Raw genomic sequence first — 8,729 nt, 5'->3', positions numbered from 1 at the left:
TCTGGCCATCATGGGTATTTCAGGACATGGGTGTACTTACATGCATGCAAAGCACCCATACACATAAAATAAAAATAAATCAATTTTTTGAAAGAAAAAAGTACAATTGATGAATAAAATTTTGTAAATATCATCAATTTAAAAATTGTGTAAATTTAAAGTGTGCAATGATTTGGCTTATGTAAAAATTATAAATTTAGATGAAGTATCTATCAAGCTACCTAGTCACAATATATTTGCATTCGAGGTGCTGAAAACATCCCAAGGTCTACTCTCTTAGTGGTATTCAAGTATATAACAACAGTATTTTCAATCATAGTCACCATGAAAGTTTACAACCTTTGAACATCTCCACAGTTCCCTACCCCAACCTTTTATGTAAGCTTGATATTTTTTAGGATCCATAGACAGTTGATGTCATGCAGTATTGGTTTTGCAGTGTCTAATTAGTATCATTTAGCATAATGTCTCAAGTTCATCCTTGCTGTCACAAATGTCAAGATTTCCTTCTTTTAAAAACTGAATGTGAGCCGGATGTGGTGGCACACACCTTTAATCGCAACACTCGGGAGGCAGAGACAGGTGGATCTCTGTGAGTTCAAGACCAGCCTGGTCTGCATAGTGAGTTCTAGACCAGCTGGGGCTACAGGGAGACCCTGTCTCAAAAAGACAGAAACAACAACAACAAAACCCGAATAAATGTTTCACAGGATTAATAGATATAACACAGTTTCTTTGTCCATTCACCTACCTGTCCATGGAGGCTTAGGTTGCTTCCATGTCTCAACTATTGTTTTTTCTCTGTCCTGTAGTTCTGAAGATTGAGCCTAGGGCCTTGATCATGCTAGACAATTGCTCTGCAACAGAACCACATCTGCCCTGCCTTGGCTACTGTGAATAGTGCAGTAATGAATACAGGAGTGCAGATACGGAGATCATATCCTTCAGATTTGTACTCAGAAGTGGCACTGTGGAGCGTCCTGCCCTTGGGGGAGCCTCCACACAGCTTTCTACAGTGGCTGTGCTCACTTACAGTCCCACCAACAGGGCACCTGTGGTCCCTTCTCTCTTCGCCCTCATTAGTATTTTCTCCTGTCTTTTTGACAATTGCCATTCTAAAGGTATCTTGCTGTGGTTTTGATTTGCATTTCTCTGATGACCAGTGAGTTTGCACATCTTTTTAGATACCCTTTGGCCATTTGTATGTCCTGTCTGGAAAATATCTATTCACAAAAGTCAGATTTTTAAACAGGTTTTTCTCATTTTTATAAAAGGTTTGTTTTTATTTATATTTATTTGTGTCTGAGTGTGCACATGGGTGCAGGTGTTTGTGGGGGCCAGAAAAGGGCATTGGATCTCCTGAGCAGGAGTTACAGCTGACTGATGTGGGTGCTGAGATCTGAACTTGGGTCTTATGGAAGAGCTGCAAGTATGCTTAAGCACGGAACCATCTCTAGCCCTATAGCCAGGTTTTTTTAATCTGGTTTTTCTTTTCTTTTCTTTTTTCATTTTTCTTTTCCTTTTTTTTTCTGTCGAGTTAATATATGTTCCTTATAGTTTTCTTATTAACCCTTTATCAGATACAAGATTTATCAGTACTAGAAATTAATTTTTTAAAAGGTTATTGTCAACGTTTGAGGATCAGGACAGCAAATTCTTTTTCTAAAATAATAGTATATGCTGGATGAGATGGCATACATCTTTAATTCCAGCACTCAGGAGGCAGAGGTCAGCCTAGTCTACACAGTGAGTTCCAGGCTAGCTGTGGCTTCAGGGAGACCCTGTCTCAAAAAGACCAAAACAAACAAACAAACAAACCCAAAACCCAAGCCGAACCAACCAAACAACCAACCAAACCAACCAAGCAAGAACAACAACAAAAAACCTCCAGCTGTATACACCAAATGCATAGATTATGAAAGCGTTTACGAATTGGGTTTGTCCATTTATCCAATGATAGCAATACTTAACACTTGACAATTTACCGAGTGTTTTCACCTGCATCTCTCTTGCCATCTGTCTTAATTTCTTTTCCTGTTGCTGTGGTAAAATATTCTTTAAAAAAAGCAACTGTTTGAGTTTGTTTCTCCATTGCTGTGATGAAACACTCTACCTAACACCAACTTGGGGAGGAAAGGGTTTATTTTATCTTACATCTCCTGGGTCACAGTTCATCACTGAGGGAGCCCAAGATGGAACTCAGGGCAGGAACCTGGAGGCAGGAGCTGGAGCGCAGGCCATGGAAGAATGCTGCTTACTGGCTTGCTCTCCTGGCTCTGTTCAACCTGCTTTCTTATACAACATAGGCCCACCTGCCCAGGGGTGGCAACACCCACAGTGGGCTAGGCCCTTCCACATCACTCAATAATCAAGAAGATGCCCCACAGACATGGCCAAAGTTCAGTCCAATGGAGGCAATTCACCAATTGAGAGTTCCTCTACCCACATATGTCAAGTTGACAGCTAAAGCTATCCCGAACCACAACTTAAAGGAGAAAGGCATCATTATGGTTCATAGTATAAGGATATAGTACATCATAACGGGGAAGTCAAAGTGACAGGGGCTGGTCCTGCTGGATCCACAATCAGAACAGAGAAGGCTGAAGCTTGCTGTTGCTGTTTCCTTTCTCTGTTTATACAGTCCAGGATCCCACACAGGGAATGACACCCCCTATAGTGGGTGGGTTTTCCTACCTCAACACAATGAAGATAAACCCCACAGGCAAGCCCAGAGCCCCATCTCCCTGGTGATTCTAGAGCTCATCGAATTAGTAATTAAGATCAATGATCACACCGTTCATTTACCAAGGATTTATCCGTTTGTCCTAAACTAAAATAAGAAGGGAAGTTGTTATTCGTTGTAACACTATATTAGTAAAAGATTAAAAGCAACTGGAATCCGTATCTTTTAAGGAGGGGATTTGAAGGCTGCTGCAGAGCAGGGTATGCAGTGTGCCATTTGTGATCAAACGCATAACATTTCAACATCTTCACCCATTGAAGTTTTCTAAATTCACACAATATCATATTTAATATTTTCATCACTGGGATAGTCAAGATTTTCCCAAATAAAGTGTATACTTTGGCCATGAGTTCAATGAGTTGGCTTCATGTTCAAGGTCATTCCACTCAACTCTAAATGTGCTACTTTGTTTTTTAGATTTCCACTCATTAACCAACCCCTAGCTTGTGCTTCTGACTGGTGATTCTCAAAGAAGCAGAACCTTCAAATATTTTCTGTTTTAGATGGTGCAATAGTTAAAAGTTAATTCTAACTTGATGGAATTTAGAATCACCATAGAAACAAATTGCTGTGCATGTCTGGGAGGGATTATTTAGACTAGGTTAGCTGAGGTGGGAAGGCCCACCTTAAATGTAGGTTGGCACCATTCCATGAGCCTGGTCTCAGACTTACTAAAAAGGAAGGAGTAAGCCAAGCATTCATCACTCTTTGCTTCCTAACTTCAGACACAATGTGACCAGCTAGCTACCTCACTTTCCTGTTGTCAGACCTTCCCCACCATGATAGACCATACCCTGAAACTGTGAGCCAAAATAAATCCTTTAAGTTACTTTTGCCAAGTATTTTGTTAAAACAGTATAAACTAAGATGGTTCGATGGCATCTTGATTGACAACAAATGAATAGGGTGTAAAACTGTGGTGAGAAATGTCCCCATAGGAACATGTATGTGAACACTTTGTTCCCTGTTGGTGGCACTGTTTGGGGGAAGTTATGGACCCTTTAGGAGAGAGAGCCTTGCTGGGGGCAGGCTTTGAGGGTTTATAGCCTCACCCACTTCCTGTACTCTCTCTGCTTCCTGTGTGCAGTTGAGATGTGACTTCTCGTTTCCTGTTCCTGCCTCCATGCCTTCCCTGCCATTATAGGCATCTAGCCCACTGGTACTGTAAACCAAAATAAGCTTTCTTTCTTAAGTTTCTTTTGGTCATAGTGTTTATCACAGCAACAGAAAAGGAACTACTATAGAGCACTGAACATCTGTGTGACTTCACAGACTTCTTTTTGCATCTTCTCCTTTTTATTATTTGTAGACTTCATCATTATGTTGCTGGCCCCAGAAATGCACAGTACAGGGCAAAGTTCATGGCCATCACCGAATTCCACAGCTATCTGTGACCGTCCCTTCCATAGAAGGTGTTAAATGCGTGCTCTCCACTCTGAGCAGACGCAGGGTATAGATCTCAAAAAGCAGGACAAGCGCCTGGGGAGATGACTCAGTGGGTAAAGTGCTTTCTGCACAAGCACAATGACCTGAGTTTGGATCCTCAAAATCATGTAAAGGTTGGGCATGGCATCTTTAACCCAGTGCTTGGTGGAAGAAGCAGGAGGATCCTGGGGGCTCACGGGCTAGCCAGTCTAGCCAAGACACCAAGCTTCAAATTCAGTGAGAGAGCCTGTCTCAAGAAATAAGGTGGACTGGGTGTGGTGGTACATGTCTTTAATCCTAGCACTCAGGAGGCAGGGGCAGTGAGACAGGGCAGCCTGGTCTACATAGTGAGTTCCAGGCCAGATACTGCTACAGGAAAACCCTGTCTCAAAAAAAGAAAGAAAAAAAGAAGGGAAGAAGGAAAAAAGGAGTAAAGGAGTCACTGAGAACATAGGGGTTGTGACAAACCACCCTCTTTGAACAGTTGAAGCCCAACAGAGCTTTCTAATAGCACTGAGTACTCACATTAGAGTTGATGTAAATTACTAACCCTGTATGAAATAGTCCATTGGCTCTTTCTACCCCACTTTAGTAGGAAGCCTGTGCTTCCATCATCTTCCATACAACAGAACTCTGTTTATTATATTTATTGCACATCACTGGGCATGTTGATTCATCCTCTCTAGTATGTGTATATGTGTGTGGGGGAGGTGGTATGTGTGAACATGTATGCCCAGGGAAATCAAGGTTGACATCACGTGTCCTTCAATCACACTCCACCCTATTTTGTTTGTTTGTTTTTGTTATTGAGACAGGGTCTCACTATATAGCCTTGACTGGCCTCAAACTTGGTATGTAGACCAGGCTGGCTTCGAACTCACAGAGATCTGCCTGCCTCTGCCTCCTGAGTGCTGGGATTAAAGGTGTGTACCCAGCTCTAGTTATATATTTTTTTAAAGTTTATTATTATTAGTGTGTGCATGATGTGTGTATGTGGGGCACAGTGTGTGTGTGTGTGTGTGTGTGTGTGTGTGTGTGTGTGTGAGTGTGTGTGTGTGTAGGTCAGAGAACAACTCGCAGGAGTTGGATCTCTCCCTCCACCATATGGGTTCCGGCGATGGAATTCAGATGGAGCTCAGACCTGGAAGTATAAGCACCTTTACTCACTGAGCCATTCTGAGGGCCCCAAGCCTTGTAACTATTAAAACAACCAGAAATTGTGTGAGCCTCCCACTCCTCCTCCTTTCACGTATTCTTGCCAGAAAGTCAGACCTGGATCAGATCATGTTTCCCAATCTGACTATACTGCCTACAGGAAATATAGGACACAGAGGAACACGCTAAATACGCCAGGAGCAAGCAATAAATGGAATCCAAAAAGGTGGGAGTCTATGGTCAAACTTGGTAGTTTGGAATAAATTACAAGGAAAAAGAAAGAGGATGAAGAATTTCTAGACTGAATGAGCTTTAAGATTAAGAGGCTGATCAATCGGGCTGGAGAGATGGCTCAGCAGTTAAGAACACTGGTTATTCTTGCAGAAGGCCTGGGTTCGAATCCCAGCACCCACAAGGCAGCTAACAACTGTCCATAACTCCAGTTCCAGGGGCTCCGACAGCCTCCTCTGTCCTCTGTGGGCATTGACGACACAGGTGCACTTACCTACATGCAGGCAATACATGGATACACGTAAAATAAAAATAAATAAAATATTTTTAAAAAGAGGCTGATCATTCAAAAGCAATTGAGCAAACACTATGTGAATTCTGGTTCATCAAAGTATAAATGAATGAATAAGATAAATGGAGATATTTGCAAATTGACTGGGTGATTGCTGATAATAAGGATTGTCAGCATTTTTAGAGGCAACCATGGTAGCATAGTTGTATGTGTAAGTGCAAGTCCTTGTCTCTTACAGATGCATGCTAAAATATTTAGAGTACAATGACAGGTCTGGACTGTGCTTCATAATGGTTCTGTGGTAACATGAGTTACCAAGGAGCAGCAGAGATAACAAGACTGGTCATGCGCTGACACGTGGCTGTCGCTAGCGGATGTGAGTTACTCTTAGTTTGCTCTCCATAACCCAAACACAAGCATGTGTTCTCACAGTAAGAAAAGGTAGGTGGAAGTGAGTGAGATACTTAAACCCCTAAGGGTTCTGGTCAGAGCTTAGTAGGTCAGAGGGAAGGGCAGATGGGGAACTGAGTGTGGAAAATTGACTTGGGTTGAAGCTATGCTTGATTCAATTTAGGGACATCTGGGTGAAGTCCAGATGAGAAATTGCTGGTATTGCGTCAGGATTTGGTAGTTTGGAGCCCTAAAACAATTGTGGCCAGGAGCATGCATAGGCTTTCAGAGGGCAGAGAATAATGGTTACACAACAAGGAATGAGCCACTTAGGGTTGGGAAGAAAAATAGAGGAAGCCATGGGAGCCCTGAGCCACAGAGGTAACTAACTGACCTAAGCTTGTAAACCCCAGGAACGCTTACCAGTTAGGATACTGTACTTCATTCTTGACACCTAGGGATTTTATTAATTGTTCTTTTTCTAATGAAGGTGGACAGAGTGTAGGAAGTACATTCAAAAGACATAATCAGGCCTGGCATCTCTGTAACTTGCAACCCAACTTCCCATAGGAAGTTGCGCAATGCTATGTTGAAATAGTTACAAAAGCTAGGGGCCGGCTCTTGGGTCTGGGTGCCCAACTCCATTCTGCATCGAGTTTGGACCAAACACTAAAGTGGCGTCACTGGTCCCATGTGGGAGGAGGCTTACAGCTTTGTTCCTCAGATTGTATCAAGGAACTAGCAAGGGAGCAGGTAGAGAAACAACTCTGTTCTCTACCATTTTGGCCATGGCCAGATCATGTTGGGGCACCTCACCCCTCTAGTTTTCTGTTTTCTCCACCAGTTGATCTGGGCAGTCAGCACACATTGCTTCAGTGGATAAGTCTATAGAAGTGATGGTATTCAAACTTTGATCCTCATCTACCTTAGAGTGTGAGTCTTTTGTTTATTTGGTGCTGGGACTTGAACCCAGGGCCTTGAGCATGCTAGGTGTTTTAGTTACTTTTCTGTTGTGCTAAAACACCATGACCAAGGCAACTTGGAAAATAAAGTTTATTTTGATTGCGGTTGCAGAGAGATGAGTCCTTCAAGGCCAGAAGGCATGGCAGCAGAGGTGGCCACAGCAGAAAGCTGAGCACTGGCATCATCAAGCACTGCAGAAAGCAGAGAGAGCTGAACTGGAAGTGGGGCAAAGCTGTGGACTCCCACCCCCAAGTGACGTGCTTCCTCTAGCTAGGCCATACCTCCTGAAGGTTCCATGACCCTCCTGAAACAGTGCCACCAGCTAACCAAGTGTTCAAATACTTGAGCCCATGGAGCACCTTCTCATTCAAACCACATTAGGTGTAAACCCTGCCTCCTGAGCTACACCCTTAAACCAAAGTCTTGCTTTTACTGATTTACTACTACCTCTGCTGGTAGTAAGAATGGAACAAAAAAGCCGAATGAGGTGCACGCCTTTAATCTCAGCACTTGGAAGGCAGAGGCAGCTGGATCTCTGTGAGTTCAGACTGGTCTACATAGTGAGTTCTAGACCAGCTGGGGCCATAGGGAGACCTTGTCTCAAAAAGACCAAAGGGGGAAAAAAAAAAAAAAAGAAGAATGGAACAAAGAAATGATGGAAAAGACATGCAAAGAGCCTCCCAGAGTCATTTGATTTTTCGACATAACTGTTAGGTGTTTGAAGTTGCCCAGTCTGAGTTCAAAAAGGGGCCTTACAAAACACTTGCACAGTTCAAATGCCTCTGTATTGCAATATGGTGTGGTGGTATCACCTGTGTGTCTGTGCATTTCTCTTGTTATACTACAAATGAGATCAGAGCTGTGTGTCTGTATCCATAACCCGAAAACTGTCTGGCTCCTGGCAGGATCAAACATGATTCAAGGGGCAAAGCATGGATGAAAGCAGTAGTGGCTCTGAGGATGCTCTCTTAGGGTGTGTAAATTATAATTTAGATGTTATCCATTCTAAAGCTCTTTAAAGTAGGGTATACACATGTCCTGTCACTTTACACATTTGGGGGTTTTTTGGTCATTTTGAGACAGGGTCTCCCTGTAGCCCTAGTTGTCCTGGAACTCACTATGTGGACCAGGCTGGTCTTGAATTCACAGAGATCCGCCTGTCTCTGTCTCCCGAGTGCTGGGACTAAAGGTGTGTGCCACCATGCCCAGCTAACACATTTGTTTTTAAAACCACTTCAGCTCCCACCTTTGACAAAAAAAAAAAAAAGAGGTGCTTTCAATGGCGCTTAAAGAGCAACAGCTGTCATTTCAGAGACCACAAAAAAGAAAGGTAAAAGCAGTTGGCCTGACCACATGTGGTAGTATGTGCCTTTAGTCCCAGCAGGCAGGAGGCAGAGGCAAGCAGGTCCCAGGCTACACAGTGAACTCCAGGCCAGCTGGGGCTATTGGAAGACTGTCTCAAAAAAAAGGGGGGTGAGGAATAGCTGGGTCCCAGCTCATGGTACTTGATCAGAAACATGTTGAAGGCTC

The sequence above is a fragment of the Nannospalax galili genome, unplaced genomic scaffold, assembly GCF_000622305.1.
Source record: "Nannospalax galili isolate Female #2095 unplaced genomic scaffold, S.galili_v1.0 scaffold236, whole genome shotgun sequence".
NCBI lineage: Eukaryota > Metazoa > Chordata > Mammalia > Rodentia > Spalacidae > Nannospalax > Nannospalax galili.
This window is presented reverse-complemented; position numbering follows the sequence as displayed.